Below are 19,863 nucleotides of genomic sequence, written 5' to 3' on the forward strand. Positions count from 1 at the left end.
AATATTATGAGTTAATTGTGAGTTTAAAAAAAAAAGGGTTTTTGATATTGTGATTTTTGTTTTATAAGCGATTTATTAAGCTCAAGTGGTATGACCCTGAGGTCAAGTGGGTTTAGAAAATGAGGTATCGAGACCTCATTTCTATAAACCGAGTCGTAAATATTTTTATAAATATTTACGGAGTGGCAATAAGATGATGTTAAAGTTTCGTGGAAAAATTTTATTGTTTTGATAGTTAATTAAGCAAAAAGGACTAAATCGCATAAAGCATAAAAGTTGTGTTCTATAAGTTAAAGATATTAAATAGCTATGGAATTAAATAGTGGAGTCCTTAAGTGGTAATTATTCCATAATTGTTGATAGTGGAATTCCATGGCTTGGTATAATGGAAATTATTAATGTATATTAAGGTTAAATATGGTATTTGGTAATTATAATAAAATAAAATAAAACAAAAGCCAAATTACATGCTATCATCTTCATCAATAGCTGAATGTGAGAAAGAAAATAATGTTCTCAAAGCTTTGAAGGTTCGCCATGGTTGTTCATGCATGTAAGTCCATGTCGTCTCGGTTTTAATAATTTTTACGTTTTGAGATCGTTGCTTCATAATCTAGTGGCCTGCACCTCTAATTTTAAATTTGTTAAAGTATTTGGATGATGCCATTATTGAATGTTTGAGTATCTTGTTGTTTGATGATGAGTAATAAATCTTTGATGTTTGATTTTCATGTTTGATTAAGTGATTTTGATAAAATGTGTATTAAGGACTAAATTTAGAAATTTGTAAATTGAGGGTCAAACGTGAAATAAACAAAAGAAATGGGTTGCTAGAGACCTAAGGTAAATTCGGCCTAACATGGGTTTGATGAAATTTTGAGTAATTTGTGTTATTTTGAAATAGGGATTAAATTGTAAAAATGTGAAATGTTAGGGGATAAAATGTAAAATGCCCAAATTATGTGTCTTTAGATAAAATTTAATGAAATGTTGAATAAGTGAGTTAATTTTGATATTAATTAGATTGGCAAAAGTAGAATTCGGATTTGGATCGGGGGAAAATCAAAATGGTCGATTAGTCATCTCGTTCCGATCATCGTCTTCTGAGGTAAGTCCTTAAGTAATTATATTTGATTTGCTGCGCGCTTAAGATTATATAATATGATAAGTAATTATTTGACGTTTACAAGTTCGATTTGCAATAATGTATATTGAATTTCGGCTATAAAGCCAAATATTAGATGGATGATTTATGTATATAATGTGGCTGAATGACTATTAAGTGATGATGTGAAAGTGTGTAATATGTGTATACAATTTTATTGTACTTGTTTGTATAAAGTCGAATGTGAATTGAATGGTATATATGTGGTGACAGAATAGCTATTATGAAACAAAGTCAAAGAATGGGATATTTGTATAATAGATGAATTGTGACTATTGTTCCTACTTGATCAAGGTTGTGTGTGAAATAATTTGTGAATATGGCATATAGTCGTATGGTTATTAAAAGTGAAACTAGGATAATGAAAATATTATGTGTTCCTTGTGTATGATTATTGATCCGAAAGTTAAAAGGTAGGTGTACCTTTCGTGCTTATATTTGAATGAAGCAATTAAATTGCTAATGTGAAATGTTATGTGAAATGTGTTAACATGTGAATAAATATGCAAGACACTGGAAATATATCTGGGCTAAAGTCCCGCAGGCTTCGTGCTGGAAATGTATCCGGGCTAAAGTCCTGCAGGCTTCGTGCTAGAAATGTATCTGGGCTAAAGTCCCGCAGGCTTCGTGCTGGAAATGTATCCGGGCTAAAGTCCCGTAGGCTTCGTGCTGGAAATATATCCGGGTTAAAGTCCCGCAGGCTTTGTGCTGAATATATAATTTCGGGTTTTATACCTAGTAGGCCAAGTGCCGATGAATTTGATAAAAGTATACAATTACAAGATCCTACACTAAGTTGACAAATTGAAAGTGCATTACATATTAAGTTGGCCAGGTATGTATCATGTACTCGTATGCGATTTTGATTTGAATTAAATTATAAATATATAAAGTGATGCATCTGTGAATAAGTGTTATGACTATAAATGTGATTGTGATATATTCGGTAAATGTGTGAAGTTATGTGAAGTGATTCTATGTTTATATTCAAATATAAACACTTGGTCCTTGTGGAAAGGTTTGTGGAAGTATATGATTTTATTTTTAGGTGATTACGATCTTGGAAAATTAAATGTGAATATGATCTTGTATTTCATTCGTTTCAATTGAACTAAAGCTGATAGTGAAGCATTTTAATGCCTACGTTATATGAGTTCGATCTTGAATGACATGATATACATGTTTAGATAATTTGAATGCAAGGAATGTGTGAAAGAGCAAATTTGTAATAAATCTGCTTAGGACAGCAACTGTAGCGTGATTTTGAAAAATCACCATAAATAGTGGAAATTGAATTAGAAGCTGAATAAATTATGAAATTAAATCTTAATGAGTCTAGTTTCTTATAAAAGAAATCGTGTAAACAACAGAATTTTAGATAATGAGATATTTGAAGTGGAGTGAGACAGAGTCAAAATGACTTTGAAATCCCCTGTTTTGTATTTAGAAAATCATTGTAAATTGTACAATGATGATTATAAGATAAAATTTATATTCTTAGACTCCTTAATGAGTCTAGGTTCAAATGAAGTAAACGATAACATATTTCGAATTCTGTATAATGATAAAATTGATTTGTAGTGAAGAGTGGTCAGAATAGTCAAACAGTGAAACAGGGGAAACTTCAATAAAAATTTGGTATTGATTGGTCAAACCAAAAATTCTGAAAATTTTATGGATGGAATATATATGAGTCTATTTTCATGAAAAATTAACGGCACTTTATTTGGAGTTTCTTATCTCCAATTATAAATAATTTAGTGACTATTGCTCAGGAAGACAGCTTGTAGTGAATTTGTGATTTTGTTGCAAACATGGTTAAAACTAGTTAATGAGATACTTTTCGAGTTCTTATGATCTTATTTGTGATTTCAATATTTGGTTTTAATTGAGTTCAGATTCAAGTGAGGTGAATTTGCTAAATATGCATTATGTTCATGGATACTTGGCCGAAATGGCAATTACCTAGGAATGATTTCTTGAAAATTTGAAATAATCGATCTATAAGTAAATTAATTGTTTGCATTGCTTAAAACTTACTAAGCATTGAAGCTTACTCCGTGTTCTCTTTTCCATTCCTTATAGGTTTATCCTTTAGTTCAAGTTGGAAGAGCCGGAGATATCATCACACTATCAAGTCATTATGTGAGTTGAGAAGATGGTATATCATCATGATTTAAGGCATGTATAGGATAGACTATAGGTAGAATGATATTTTGACTTTGTATACATTATAGCCTTGCAAAGATGGCTCGCTTATTTTGTTTAGTATGGATGTGTTAGTAAAAGTCAGGTAGCACCTCGAACCCCGTCCCGGCGTCGGATACGGGTGAGGGGTGTTACAGATTTACTTATATAGAGGGGCCACACGGCCTAGGGCCACGCCTGTGTACTTATGAGGGTGAGCCCGTGTGTTTCGAATTTTGCAATTTTAGGTCATGATTGGTTTTTCTCCCACGCCCGTGTGTCTGGGCGTGTGTGGCACACGACCATGGTGCACAGCCGTGCCTAGCTTTGTTTGCTTCTCCCATGCCTGTGTTATGGTAGCATGCCCGTGTATTGTTGTACACGGCTGAATGGCACGAGCGTGTCGCACGCCCGTGTCGATGAAATAAACTCGAGCCTTGTCCCTGGCACGCCCGTTGGTTTTCATTCCCACGCCCGTGTGTTCCTATCAAGTTCACCCACGGCCATGTCGCACGACCGTGGGGATTTATCGTACCTCATGTTTTGGGGAAATCATGTCCTGCTTCAACACGGCCGTATCGCACGGCCGTGTCTCTTCCCCTATTTGGCCATGGCTTTAGGCACGCCCGTGTGCCTGGCCATGTGTGCTGAAAAAATTTGCAATTCAAAGATTAAGTTAATTGATTCGAAGTGTGAGAAAATAAAAATAAAAATAAAAATAAATAAATCAAAATATGTTAGTGCTCGGGTTGCCTCTTGAGAAGCGCTTATTTATAGTCTAAGCTCGACTTACCTCTCCGTTGAATGATCATGGTGGTTCGAGGAGTTCATACTCCTCATTCTTGTTGTCAATTTTAAAATAAGGTTTTAAACGGGTTTTGTTTACCTTAAAAGTGTCAAACTTGGGATGACTCACCTCCACTGTACCGAATGGAAAAATACTAAGTACCGTAAGAGGGATTTCCTCATTTGGTGTGGTAGTGACAATGTGAGGATCAACGGCATCTAGTAAGACTGTATCGCTGACCTGAAGTTGATTAGGAGAGGTATCGGGCTTGTTTTTGCGTAGTTTCGATTTATCATGTGTTTTCGGTTTGTGTTCTCGTCATTCGTCAAGTAGTCTTCATTCTTCATGGATGTCTTTGTTCTCTTCATGATAGTAGCGCAATGTCTCTATTGTCTTTGTTTGAGGAAGTTCCTGCAAGGACGATTGAATATTAGTTTTATCATCGACAGTTTTTATAACATTATCTTGAGTCTTAGAGGTTTTGACTGAGCCGCGTGCTTGGAGTGTTACTGCATCGTCGAAGTGTTAGCTCTCCTGTGCCTACATTAATAATGGTTCTGGCAGTTGCTAAAAATGGTCGTCCTAAAATTAGAGGTACTTCATTATCCTCATCCATGTTTAAGACAACAAAGTCTACTGGGTAAATAAATTTATCAATTTTATCGAGAACGTCTTTAGTAATACCCTTAGGAAATCTAACTATTTTGTCAGCCAATTGTATACTCATCCTAGTCTGTTTGGGTTTACCGAGATCTAGTCGTTTAAACATTTTATATGGCATAACATTTATACTTGCCCCTAGATCAGCTAAAGCATTATTCGCAGATAGACTACCAATTAAGCAAGGAATTGTAAAACTCCCTGGATCTTTCAATTTGTTAGGTAGCTCATTCTTTAGAATAGCTAAGCAGACTGCATTGAGTTCCACATGTGATGTAGCATCTAATTTCCTTTTATTGCTCAGAAGTTCCTTTAAGAATTTTGCTGAGTTGGGCATCTGCGAAAGAACTTCAATAAAGGGTAAGTTAATATGTAATTTCTTTAAGAGTTTAACAAACTTACTAAATTGTTCTTATGTTCTGTCTTTCGTCATCGCTTTAGGATATGGCATACGAGGTTCATGATTTGTACTTAACTGTTTGGGATCATTATTGTTTACCTCTTCTTGTCCTTTGTTCATCGCGTTGTCTTGCTGTATTTCTGGCTCAGGTGTAATGAATCCTTCCGTATATTGAGTGCTAATTGCATTGAGGTGTTCCCTTGGATTAGGTTCAGTATTACTTGGTAGGCTACCTTGTGGTAGTTCGGAGATAGTTTGGACAGCTGGCCTATCTGAGTTTCGAGTCCTTGGATTGATGCTTGTTGATTCTCAAGTGCTGTCTTGGTATTTTGGAAATGGGTTTCTGACACCGAGATGAATTTAGAAAGCATCTTTTCAAGGTTTGGTTTTTAAAGCATCTCTTCAAGGTTTGGTTTTTTTTCCTGTTGATAAGGTGGCTGTTGAAAACCCTAAGGATTTTGTGGCTTTGGATTTCCTTGACCTCCCCAAGAAAAATTTAGGTGGTTCCTCCAACCTACATTATAAGTATTACTGTATGGGTTATTTTGAGATCTAAAGTTATTATTACCCATATAGTTGACTTGTTCCTCTTCAGTTGTGGGACTGAAGGATTGATATTTTGTATGCACACCACTTCCGCTTGAGTCACCCCTCATTACTGGATGTACCTGCGTAGAACCAAGAAAACTATCAATCTTTTTATTGAGAAGTTCTACTTGATTTGAGAGCATGGTGACTGAATCGATGTTATAGACGCTGGCTATTTTCGTTGGCTTTGTCCTCATAACTTGCCACTGATAGTTATTCGGTGACATCTCCTCTATAAATTCATATGCATCTTCTAGTGTTTTATTGTTGATGGTTCCACCAGCAGCTGCATCAATCATTTGTCTTATCGAGGGATTCATACCATTGTAGAATGTTTGAACTTGCAGCCAAAGCGGTAACCCATGGTGAGGGCACCTTCTCAATAAGTCCTTGTATCTCTCCCATGCATCATAAAGTGTTTCTAAATCCATCTGCACAAAAGAAGAGATATCATTACGTAATTTAGCCATTTTAGCCGGCGGAAAATATTTTAGTAAAAATTTCTCGGTCATTTGTTCCCAAGTAGTGATAGACCCTCGTGGTAACGAGTTCAACCACTGTTTAGCTTTGTTTCTGAGTGAAAAGGGAAACAATCGAAGATGAATGGCATCATCAGAAATACCATTGATTTTGAATGTATCGTAAAATTCAAGAAAATTTGCCAAGTGCGTGTTGGGATTCTCATCCTGCAAACCATCAAACTGAACAAACTACTGTATCATCTGAATTGTGTTAGGTTTTAGTTCGAAATTATTCACAGCAATAGCAGGTCTAACTATACTAGACTCAGTTCCTGTTAAAGAAGGTTTAGCATAATCATACATAGTACGTGGAGCAGGATTTTGATTAGCTACAATTGCAGGAGGCAGCTGATCGCCTGGGTTTTCAGCCATCTCATCGGTTGGGGTTTGAGTATCGTCTTCTTGCTTGTTCTCCGTGTAGCGTAAACTACGCCTTATTTCACTTTCATTTTTACGAATTGTATGATCGATTTCTTTGTCAAAGAGTAATTGTCCTGATCGGTTTGTTCTAGTCATAAATTATGAAAACCTGCCAAGAGAGAGAAAAAAGTAAAATAAAAAATAAAATAAAATAACATTGCAAGAAAAATAAATGGCTAAAGTAATAACTTTTTAGTGTTCCTAATATTTCAGTTCCCCGACAACGGCGCCAAAAACTTGATCGCGTGATTCGTAACAAGTAATAAATATTTATAATGAAGATCAAACCTAGACTAACTATTATCACGACGAAAAGGCATGCGCACCTAACGAACAATATTATAGTAATGGCAAGACCAGGATATCGTACCCAAGGGAACCAAAAGTACTAGTAATAACTATCTTTTTATTATCTAGCCTAAGAATAAAAGGGTTTGTTTTAATTAACTAATAATTTAAACTAAGAACACAGAGAGAAAATAATTGGGGAATTACTTTTGGGAAAATTGATTGACTTGAGACAATACCTAAGGAAAAATCCACCTAGATCTACTTGTTGTTATTACGCCCCGAATCGATTTATTTATTCATTCAACTTATTCCGTATAGATCCTTAAGTTATGTTATTATCCCTATTCAAGACTAATAACGTCTAATCCCTAGATTGAATAACCGAGACTTTTCTCTAATTAACACTCTAGGGTTGCATTAACTCAATCATGGATCCCCTTATTAGGTTTCACCCTAATCCGGCAAAATCTTGTCACCCTATTTCTAGACACTCAATCAACTTCGCTTAATTATGGAAAATGTACTATTAGATAGGGTCTATTCCTCCTCTAAATAAGAGCGTGTCTTGAACCAATATCCTGGGATATCAAAGCAAGAATTAAGAACACATAATTAAGAACAAGTTAAATATTTATCATACGATTCAGAAAATAATAACAAGATTCGTCTTAGGTTTCATTCCCCTTAGGTATTTAGGGGATTTAGTCCATAATTAAATAAGAAAACATCTCAAAAGAATAAAGAATACAAAATATAAAGAAAACTATAAACTTCTGAAGGGGAATTAAGGAGAGATCTTCAGTCTTGATTATGAATCCGGCTTCTGAGATGGATCAATCGGCTTCCTTGGGGTAATTTCTTACCCCTCTTCTCCGTCTCCCCTTTTCTCCTCCTCTAGTGCGTATTTATAGGCTTTGGAATGCCTAGAAACCCTCTAAAGTGGCCTGTTCCTAGTTGGACTTAAATTGGGCTTAGTAGGGACACGCCCGTGTGGCGTGATTGCCAGGCCATGTTCGATCCGTTAAATTGCACACGGCCGTGTAGGTCAATGGCCAGGCCGTGTGAATCGTGAAAGCCTTGGTCGACACCCTCGAAAGACACGGGCGTGTGACCTGCCCGTGTGGCAAGGCTTAGGATATGTCATCTTCTTGATTTGGTTCGTTTTGTCCCTTTTTGGCTCCTTTTGACTCTTGGTGCTCTCCTGAGTGCAAAATATGAAATTAAAGCATTAGGAGCATCGAATTCACCAATTCTAATGAGAAATCATCTATAAAATACATTAAACATGGGGTAAAAATATGTATAATTTACGATTTATCAATTTATCATACAATACAAATAATAATAAAAAGATCCGTCTTAGGTTTCATTTCCCTTAGGTATTTAGGGGTTTTAGTTCATACTAATGAAAGAAAACATCTCAAAAGAATAAAAATAACAAAACATAAGAAAACCCAAAACTCCTGAGGGAATTTGAAGGGAGATCTTCAGTTTTGATGGTGAATCCAGCTTCTGAGATGGATCGATCAGCTTTCCTTGAGCAATTCCTTGCTTCCTCCTGTGTGTCCTCTTTCTAAGTGCCTCCTTAGGTGTTTAAATATGCTTTGGAATGCCTAAGAGCCCTTTAAATTGGCCTTTTCCGAATTGGACTAAACTTGGGCTCGGTAAGGACACGCTCGTGTGACATGCCCGTGTGCAATTGCTTAAGGCCGTGGTCAAGGCTGTTAAATGGGCACGGGCATGTGATCTACCCGTGTAAATCGTACTTTGACCATGCCAATGGGACATGGCCGTGTGGTCTGCCCGTGTGAGGAATCCAGGCCGTGTTGATTTTGTACGTTGGCCCATTTTCTTCGTTTTTGGCCTGTTTCTCGTTCCTTTCACTCTACTATGCTCACCAAAGTATAAAACATGAAATTAAGGCTTTACGAGCATCAAATTCACCAATTTTAAGGAAAAATCATCCATAAAATGTGCTAAGCATGGGATAAAAATTTGTATAAATTACGGTTTATCAGAAGTATAGGTGGATTTTTCCTTAGGTATTGTCTTAATCAATCAAATTTTCCCAAAAGCTTTTCCCCAATTTCTCTCTGTGCACTCTTAGTTTAGTTAATTAATTTAGATAAACAAATCCCTTAATTTTTAGGCTAGATAATAAAAAGAAAGTAATTACTAGTACTCTTGGTTCCTTTGGGTTCAACAATCTGGTCTTGCTAAAGCTATACTACTGTTCGATAGGTATACTTGCCTTCATCTTGATAATAGTTAGTTTCAAGAACGCTTAATTATAAATTTTTAAAACCTGTCGCGAATATCATGTATCAAGTTTTTGGCACCATTGTCGGGGAACTAGGATATTAGGAACACTCGATTTTTATTACTTTAGCCATTTTACTTTTATTGCAATTTAAATTTTTATTTTCTTTTCTAATTCTTCATTTATTTTCCTCTGACAGGTTTTTCTAGTTCATTACCAGAAGAAACCCATCAAGACCATTACTATTTGATAATGAGATTCATCGCACAGTTTGTAGAAACCGAAGAGAAATAAGATGAAGCTTAAGATACATAGAGGAAGAGCAAGAGGACAATATTTCAACCACAACTGAGGAGATGGCTGAAAACCAAGAAAATCCGCTAGCTACTATGATTGCTGCTAATCAGAATACTGCTTCGCGTACTATGTATGATTATGCTAAACCTTCTTTAACAGGAACTGAGTCGAGCATAGTTAGGCCTGCTGTTGCTGCAAATAATTTTGAACTGAAACCTAACACCATTTAAATGATCCAACAGTTTGTTCAGTTTGATGGTTTACAGGATGAGGATCCCAACGCTCACTTAGCAAATTGCCTAGAGTTTTGCAACACTTTTAAATACAATGGCGTTTCTGATGATGTCATTCGCCTTCGGTTATTTCCCTTTTTGTTAAGGAATAAGGCTAAACAATGGTTGAACTCGTTACCACGATGGTCAATCACTACTTGGGAACAAATGAACGAAAAGTTTTTATTAAAATAGTTTTCACCGGCTAAAATAGCCAAATTACATAATGATATCTCTTCTTTTGTGCAGATGGATTTAGAAACACTCTACGATGCATGAGAGAGATACAAGGACCTTTTGAGAATGTGCCCTCACCATGGGCTACCACTTTGGCTATAGGTTCAAATGTTTCATAATGACCTGAATCCTTCGACTCAACAGATGATGGACGCAGCTGCTGGCAGAACCGTCAATAATAAGACACCTAAAGATGCTTATGAATTTATAGAAGAGATGTCACTGAATAATTACCAGTGGCAAGTCATGAGGACAAAGCCAACGAAAACAGCTGACGTTTTTAAAGTTGATTCGGTCACCATGCTCTCTAATCAGGTAGAACTTTTGAACAGAAAAATTGATTGTTTTCTTGGTTCTTCACAGGTTCACCCAGTAATGCAATGCGAAGCAAGTGGAGGTGGGTCAAGCAATTTAGATTACCCACCCTATGGCCACAACATGGAGAACGAGCAGTTAAATTACATGGGTAATAATCCTCGATCTCAAAATAATCCTTATAGTAATTTGTACAATGCAGGTTGGAGGAACCACCCAAATTTCTCATGGGGAGGCCAAGGGAATTAGCGACCACCACCACCTCCAGGCTTCCAACAACTACCCTACCAACAGGAGAAAAAGCCGAACCTTGAGGAGATGCTAACAAAATTCATCTCAGTGTCAGAAACTTATTTTTAGAATACCGAGATAGCACTTAAAAATTAACAAGCGTTGATCCAGGGGCTCGAAACTCAGATAGGTCAGCTCGCTAAATTGATATCTGAATGACCACAAGGTAACCTGCCGAGTAACACTAAATCTAACCCAAAGAGCAAATCAATGCAATTACCATTCAAGATGAGGAAAGGTTAGTTGCACCCGAACTAGAACAGAGGCAAGAAACTGTGGTAAGTAAAGGTAAGGGTGAGGTGGAGCACAATGACCAGATACCGGTAAGTAAAGAGTACAAACCTCGTGTGCCATACCCAAACGTGACAAGGAACGACCACACAGAAGAATAATTCGACAAATTCCTTAAATTATTAAAGAAGTTGCATATTAACTTACCGTTTATTGAAGCTCTTTCGCAGATGCCAAACGCAATCAAATTCTTAAAGGAGCTTTTAACAAATAAGCGGAAGTTGGATAAGGTGTCGCATGTGGAACTAAATGCGGTTTGCTCAGCCATACTACAGAATAAGCTGGCCAACAACTTAAAAGATCCAGGGTGTTCTACGGTTCCCTGTTTAATTGGTAGCCTAGATGTTAATAATGTTTTGGCTGATTTAGGGGCTAGTATCAATGTCATGCCTTACAAAATGTTTAAACAACTAGGTCTTGGGAAACCCAAACAAACTAGGATGAGTATTCAATTAGCTGATAAAAGAATCAGATTTCCTAGGGGGATTATTAAAGATGTACTCGTTAAAATTGACAAATTTATATTCCCAGTTGATTTCGTTGTTCTAGACATAGAAGAGGATAGTAATGTTCCTTTAATTTTAGGGAGGCCCTTTTTAGCAACCGCTAGAACAATAATTGATGTTGGCACAGGTGAACTCACACTTCGTGTGGGAGACGAAACAATCACCCTTCAAGCTTGTAATTCGAGTAACACATCAAAAATTGAAGGTGGTTGTATAAATCATTCTACTAAAACTGGCCACGTGGTGCAACCTACTTTGCAAGAAATAAGTTCGAAGAACCTACACAAGCCATGTTCAAGCAACAACAAAAGACTTATCTATAAAGAACGAAGGCTACAAATTGAGGAACTAGATAAATGGCAGACATAGAAATTGAGAACACCCGATAAACCGAAACTGAGCCAGGACGAGCTCAGTACATGACTAAATCAACTTAAAGTTGGAGACAAAGTACTACTAGATGCAGCAGATCCTCGCATTACCACTTCTGAACCTAATGAAGAAATTCCTCTCACGGTACTCAGTATTCTCCCATATGGTACAGTCGAGGTAATTCACCCCAAATTCAAAACTTTTAAGGTGAACAATACTCGTCTTAAACCTTATATTGATAAAGTTGATAGCAGGGATGAAGAGTGTAAACTCCTCGAGCCACCATGATCACACACCAGAGAGGTAAGTCAAGCTTAGACTATAAAGAAGCGCTTCTCGAGAGGCAACCCGAGCACTAACAGTAATAATTTATTTAAATTCTAGTTTTTCACATCTAACCTACTAACTGGGTCTTGAAACATAGGGTTTTCCCATCCACATGGCCAGGTACACGGGCGTGCCTTAGGGCGTGCTCACACCACAAAAGGAGACACGATCGTGCGATACAGCAGTGTGAAAACAGGGCAAAACGTTTTCCCCAACACAGGATGCGATAAGTTGCCATGACCATGCGACATGACCGTGGGCGAAACTGCCAAAATAACACTGGCGTGAGACATGCCCGTACCTTGAAACCGTGGTTGAAACTGATAATTTAACACGGGCGTGCGACACGCCCGTGCCATTCACCCGTGGTCGACACTGTCAAACTAACACAGGCATAGGATATCATCCACGGGCGTGGGAGAAGCGAACGAAGTAAGACACAGCCGTGCAACACAACTGTGTGCACCTAGACACCCAAGGAACATAGGTGTGGGGTGAATCCGTGTGCCCAAAACCTATATAAACCCTTCACTATTCATCATCTCCCTCCCCAAAAATCCCTAACCCTAGCCGCTGCAACTCCACACGCCCTACCTATCACGCCCGTGCACCGCCTATAACATTGTTTTCGACGACCTAAGCTTCTCCCTTTTGCGTTTGTTTACTCTTTTCTTTCTATTTGTTTAAATATTTTACTTATTTTATGTTTTCTCTGATCCATTTGACTATTTTAAATGAACATTCATAGTAGAATAATAGAAATACTCATGCTTATTATTAAAGAATTTTGCCATTTTTCATATTACATTCATCCATCTTTCTTGTTTCCATGGATTTTATGCTTACCCATATGCATTCATACATTAGATATTCCCGTCGTATTATTCTCATAGTCCTATTTTAATAACTTGATATATTTTCCTTATTTGTTTTAGTTTTGTTCTCTTCATCTAATACACGAGTCTCATGAAAATGGCTAAAGTAATAAAAATCGACTGTTCCTAATATCCTAGTTCCCCAGCAACGGCGCCAAAAACTTGATACGTGATATTGGCGACAGGTTTTAAAAATTTATAATTAAGCGTTCTTGAAACTAACTATTATCACGATGAAGGTAAGTGTACCTATCGAACAGTAGTATAGTTTTAACAAGACCGGATTGTCGAACCCAATGGAACCAAGAGTACTAGTAATTACTTTCTTTTTATTATCTAGCCTAAAAATTAAGGGATTTGTTTATCTAAATTAATTAACTAAACTAAGAGTGCACAGAGAGAAATTGGGGAAAAGCTTTTGGGAAAATTCGATTGATTAAGGCAATACCCAAGGAAAAATCCACCTAGACTTCACTCGTTATTTGACTCTGAATTAGACGATTTATTAATTTGACTTGATCCGTAGAAATCCCTAAGATATATCATTATCTCTCTCGAGACTAGTAATGTCTAACCCTAGGTTGATTAATTCAAATCTCTTTCTAATTAACACCTAGTGTTGCATTAACTCGACCTATGGATCCCCTTATTAGGTTTCACCCTAATTCGGCAAAATCTAATCACCCTATCCTAGGCGTTCAATCACCTCCACTTAATTATGACAAATTTACTCTTAGACAGGGTCTATTCCTCCTCTGAATAAGAGCATTAACTCAAATCAATATCCTGGAATATTAAAACAAGAATTTAGACCACATAATTAAGAACAAGTCAAATATTTATCATACAATTTAGATAATAATAACAAGATCCGTCATTCCCCTTTGGTATTTAGGGGGTTTAACTCATAATTATAGAAGAAAACATCTCAGAAGAATAATGAATACAAAACATAAAGAAAACCCAAAACCCCTGAATAGAAATTGAAGGGAGATCTTCAGTCTTGATGATGAATCCGACTTTTGAGATGGACCAATCGGCTTCCCTTAAGTAATTCCTTGCCTCCTACTCTGCGTCTCCCCTCCTAAGAGCCTCCTTAGGTGTTTAAATAACCTTTAGAATGCCTAAGAGTCCTCAAAATTGGCATTTTCTGAATAGGGTTATACTTGGGCTCGGTAGGGACACACTCGTCTCTGATTACTTCAGCTCATGGTCAAGGCTGTTGAATAGGCACGGGCGTGTAGTCTACCCGTGTAAGTCATTCTTTGATCCTGCTAAAGAGGCACAACCGTGTGACACACCCGTGTGAGGAAGCCCAAGCCGTGTTGATTTCCCATGTGGGTCCATTTTCTCCGTTTTCGGCCCATTTCTCGCTCTTTTTACTCTCCTATGCTCACCTAAGTATAAAACATGATATTAAAGAATTGGGAGCATCGAATTCACCAAATCTAAGGAGAAATCATCCATAAATGTGTTAAGCATGAGATAAAAATATGTATAAATTACGGTTTATCACCCGTGTCTTAGCCCGTGTGTTTACTATTAGGCATACTGACTTTTAAATTTTAGGTGCAAGAGACACAGCCATTCAACACACTTGTGGGGCAGACCGTGTGTCACACACGGTCTAGACACATGCCCATGTATCTACCCGTGTGGACCATTTAAAGGCTATTTCTAAGCCAATTGTCACCCTCAACCATTCTTACACTCAAACATAATTCATAGCATGCAACATGACATATTTAGACACTCAAATATTCAACATCATGGCACTTTCACACCTTCATAATGTCGTTCTATTACACATTCAATTAGTGACACCATTTGGAGGCATTCCACACCAATTTCATACATAATCACATTTGTTATCATGACCTCAAATTACACATTCATTCTATAGTCATCTTAAGTTATTAAGTCATTCCTTATTTCTAGGTACTTAATTCATTCATCATCACACATCCATCAAACAAACCACATAGCACATCATCAAGGCATTAACACATACATGCATGAACAATTAGACATTACAACCCAATAATCAATTATAAGCCATGTCACATGGCTATTACAAATTGAATCATCAACATCATAGGCCTTCACCATTTGGCCAACTAGCATGGCACATATCACAAAATGACCAAGTCCCCTATACATGCCATACTCAAAATAGCAAATTCACTATACCCAATAATCTTTTGATAGTGTGATCGAATACTGATCGCTAGGTTTCGTGATAGGTTTTAAATATTTATAATTACTTATTCTTGAACTAACTAATATCGCGATGTAGGCAAGTGTACCTATCGAACAGTAGTATAGTTTTAGTAAGACCGGATTGTCGAACCCAAAGGAACTAAAAGTACTAGTAATGACTGTCTTTTTATTATATAGTCTAAGAATAATTGGGTTTTTTTTAATTGGCTAATTATCTAAAATAAGAATATACAGAGAAAAGAATTGGGGAATTGCTTTGGGAAAATCGATTGACTTGAGACAATACCTGAGGAAAAATCCATCTAGAATTTACTTATTATTCTGGCTCTGAAACCGGACAATTTATTCATTCAACTTGTTCCGTAAATATCCCTAAGTTATGTTATTATCCCTATTCAAGACTAATAACGTCTAATCCCTAGATTAAATAATTGAGACTTTCTCTAATTAACACTTTAGGGTTGCATTAAGTCGATCTATGGATCCCCTTATTAGGTTTTACTCCAATTTGGCAAAATCTTGTCACCCTATTTGTAACCCCCCAAACCCGACCTAGACGTTATGGCCAGATCTGACGTGTCACATGGACTTACGACTTAGTATGCATTCGTTGGTTTAAGTGATTGGGGTGGTCTTTGTAAAAACAGCGGTTGAATGAAAAGCCGGTTTATCAATCTTTAGGCTATCCATTTGTTGTGCTTGTTGAGTCTTAGAAACGTTTATTAATTTTGAAGACCCGCGTAGCCTAACACTAGCAGTTTCGACATAATATAAATATAATCAGAAAATAAAACCATAGCGGAAAAAGAAATTTAAATAGCGGCCTTATTACAACTTAAAACCCAAAATTAAATCAGAATATAAAAGTAATAAAAATAAACTAACTTAGAAAAACCAACTTTGCAGATGATGTGGCCACTCCGAATCCCTCACGGCTCCAAGCCCACTATGGTTGGGGATTTCCTGCAGAGATGAAAATAAAGGGTAAGTTCGGTAAACTCAGTGTGTAACATAACCCAACCATAGCCCAAAACAGATCAAACCTCGAGTAACAATTATCGGGCCTTGGCCCAAGATCTGATATCGAAATAAAACCCATAGGCCCATAGCGAATCTGAACAAATATATCATGAATGCGAAATCCCAACCCATCCATCCATAACACCCCATACATTTCCTTACACCATGTGAGGAGACTACTCGACCCACCCAACTGCTACACACCACGAAATTGCAGCGAAGTCCGGATATTGTGACAAAGTCACCAGATACAGATATTGTGGCTAGGCCACCAGAACAAAAATATATATGTGGCGAGCGACTAGATTGCGACAAAATCGCCGGATATTGTGACGAAGTCACCGAATCGAATATATGTGGCAAGGCCACCAGATCGCAAATGAGGTCGCCGTAACGCTTCCTCCATCAATATAAACCCATGTCCTATGCAATGAAATAATATGTCCCGCATACGATACGTAAATGTAACTTCATGCTTTTGGAAAAAAATAACCCTAGGGGTAAAATCGTAATTTTGCATGCATAAGGGTATTTCAGAATTATTACCTATTGCTAAGGTTTCATGCTCATTCTAACGTTTACCAAGTAAACAGAAGTACTTACCTCGTCTTTTTACCAAAGTGGGCCCGTTGGCCCATTGGCCCTTTTCGGCCCATTAAGCCCAAAAATACCGTTGTGCACGAAAATGCACACTCTGCACTCTAATCATCCAAATGCACCATATTCATTAACAATTGTCTCACGAGCGCTCGCATGCTCACGAGTTCACAAAATACCAACGTTTCGGTATTTCAGCTTTTACCGATTTAGTCTAAGGGAGGGTGTCGTTTACACACCTGGTTGATGACGATATCTCCCACGCGATAATCCTACAATCGATCACTAACACATTTAGACTTACGAATTAACGATAACTAACATAAATCCACGTCAACTAACCCAATCATCACACAAGTTAGTCATTTACGCACGAGGGTCAAAATAGTCATTTAACACCCTAGGGGTAAAATGGTAATTTTACCCCACAAAGCTATCTCGGTAATTCTACCCTAAATGCGTATTTCGGTATTTCTACCCTACAAGGGTATTTCGATAATTATATCCTACAGGGGTATTTCAGTAATTCTACCCTACAGGGGTATTTCAATAATTTTAACCTACAAGGTTATTTCGGTAATTCTACCTTATAAGGGTATTTCGGTAATTCTACAACTTACCCACTTGGGCCTACGGACCCATTGGGACCACATGGCTTATTTCAGCCCATCGCGGCCCGAAATAGCCGTCCTACTGCTTGAGTAATGAGAAATACACACCTGTTAGGAGAATGCAGTTTAATCCACGCTCCAAACACTCTTAGCTGACGCCCAACCCAAACGAACACGTCACAAAGCGAAAGGGATCAGCCAAAAAGGGTATGCCTACTCTCCTCATGGTTTGCTCTATTTAAAGCCAGCTCTCCATCTACTCTTATGTTAGCTACCAGATGTGGGATCCCTCCATCACCAGAGTTTAAAACCAACACCAACTCTTGCCGTCCCAACATGGGAAAATAATCAACCTTTGCGTGCCAAAGGATTCGAACCAAAGTCCTCTCACATGCCAACTCACGCCACCACCACTAGGCCATCAACTCATTTGTGTCATAAATCCAACACATTAAACTTTAAAGCGCACCTACTTGCTTCCAGATTTATTGAAAAGAAAAACCAAAATATATTGTAAGAGCCAAGACTTGAAACTTGGACCCCTTGTTTCCTCTATGGCGTCACTTCCTTGTCCCCTAAGTGGCGCCACCTTGCCACTACACCACACTCCTTTTTGTGTCATCTTTTACCCCTTTACTCTTAAAAGCCCAAACTCCAATTGCATCACCTGTTCATAAAATTAAAATTCCAAAGACTACCACGGATTTAACTTAAGTTTGGGCCTTCCAAAGGCCCACTAACCTACTAAAATATATATTTTAACCAACCAGAACAAACACAAATTTTAAAAATCACAGAAACACAGAAAACCCAAAAATTGGGGCGTTACACTATTTCTAGGCGCGCAATCAACTCCGTTTAATTATGAAAAAAGTACTCTTAGACAAGGTCTATTCCTCCTCTGAATAAGAGCATGTCTTGAATCAGTATCCTAGGATATCAAAACAAAAATTAAGAACACATAATTAAGAACAAGTTAAATATTTATCATACGATTCAAAAAATAATAACAAGATTCGTCTTAGGTTTCATTCCCCTTAGGTATTTAGGGGTTTTAGTTCAAAATTAAATAAGAATACATCTCAGAAGAATAAAGAATACAAAACAAAAAGAAAACCCAAAACTCCTGAAGGGAAATGGAGGAGAGATCTTCAGTCTTGATGATGAATCCGGCTTCTGAGATGGATCAATTGACTTCCTTGGAGTAATTCCTTACCCCTTATTCTCCGTCTCCCCTTTTTCTCCTCTTCTAGGGTGTATTTATAGGCTTTGGAATGCCTAAAAGCCCCCAAAAATGACCTTTTCTGAATTGGACTTAACTTGGGCTTGGCAGGGATACGCCCATGTGCCACGACTGTGTGACGTGATTACCAGGCCGTGTTCAATCCGTTAAATTGCACACGGCCGTGTGGGTCAATGGCCAGGCCGTGTGAATCGTGAAAGCCTTGGTCGACACCCTCAAAAGACACGAGCATGTAAGCTATCCATGTGGCAATGCTTAGGCCTTGTCATCTTCTCGATTTGGTTTATTTTGTATTTTTTTGGCTCGTTTTTGGGTCCTTTTGATCTCCTATGCTCTCCTAAGTGTAAAACATGAAATTAAAGCATTAGGAGCATCGAATTCACCAATTCTAATGAGAAATCATCCATAAAGTGCATTAAACATGGGGTCAAAATATGTATAATTTACGGTTTATCAAATACCCCCACACTTAAGCATTTACTTATCCTCAAGCAAAATTCTCAACTCATAATCAACATAGATCTTTCTAAACTTATAATTTCTATCAATAATATATCAAATTAATCCATAGGTAATCATACATTGAGTATTTAACTAAAAGAACATAAAAGTTTCAATCATTCCAAGTTAAGCATTTTATTCCGAAAACATAGGTGTCTTCCCTCATCTAAGTAATTACTTTTAATTTAGAATATCACAGAGTTTTACATCCTCACTAAAGATTCACTCAAATCACTCGAGGTGTTTTAAGGACAATAAAGGAAGCACTCAATAGTCAATAATGGAAATCACATCTTCACCACTATAATTTAAGATAATACATCAATCAAAAGGTCTTTAGAGGTTTATAATGAGGCTTGGTTAGGGGGTGTGGCCACAAGCTGAAAGAAAGGGTTAGAATCGAGATTAAATTGAAAAGTTTCCTAATTAGAAAAAGAGTTAATCTTCACTTGCGTACAACAGAGCTTCTCTCAAAATTATGAAATTACAGATATGCATACATAGTTTTGTTTTTTTTAAGAACAAGTGAAATAATATAGACTAAATATCAAGAACAAAACATAGCTAGGCAATCCATTCAACTCAAATCTCGACAAAAATAGGGATTAA

General features: G+C 37.2%; 2 non-coding genes across 2 annotated transcripts; one reads left to right on the top strand and one right to left on the bottom strand.

The window, feature by feature from the left end:
- Positions 1–6,144: 6,144 nt before the first annotated feature.
- On the top strand, positions 6,145–6,251 carry LOC128293376 (small nucleolar RNA R71). Its single transcript, XR_008283560.1, has one exon. It is a non-coding gene; the product is annotated as a small nucleolar RNA R71 (small nucleolar RNA).
- Positions 6,252–10,065: 3,814 nt separating this feature from the next.
- On the bottom strand, positions 10,066–10,171 carry LOC128293482 (small nucleolar RNA R71). The gene has a single exon (XR_008283663.1). It is a non-coding gene; the product is annotated as a small nucleolar RNA R71 (small nucleolar RNA).
- Between the last annotated feature and the right edge of the window lie 9,692 nt (positions 10,172–19,863).

Source organism: Gossypium arboreum, chromosome 5 (genome assembly GCF_025698485.1).
Source record: "Gossypium arboreum isolate Shixiya-1 chromosome 5, ASM2569848v2, whole genome shotgun sequence".
NCBI lineage: Eukaryota > Viridiplantae > Streptophyta > Magnoliopsida > Malvales > Malvaceae > Gossypium > Gossypium arboreum.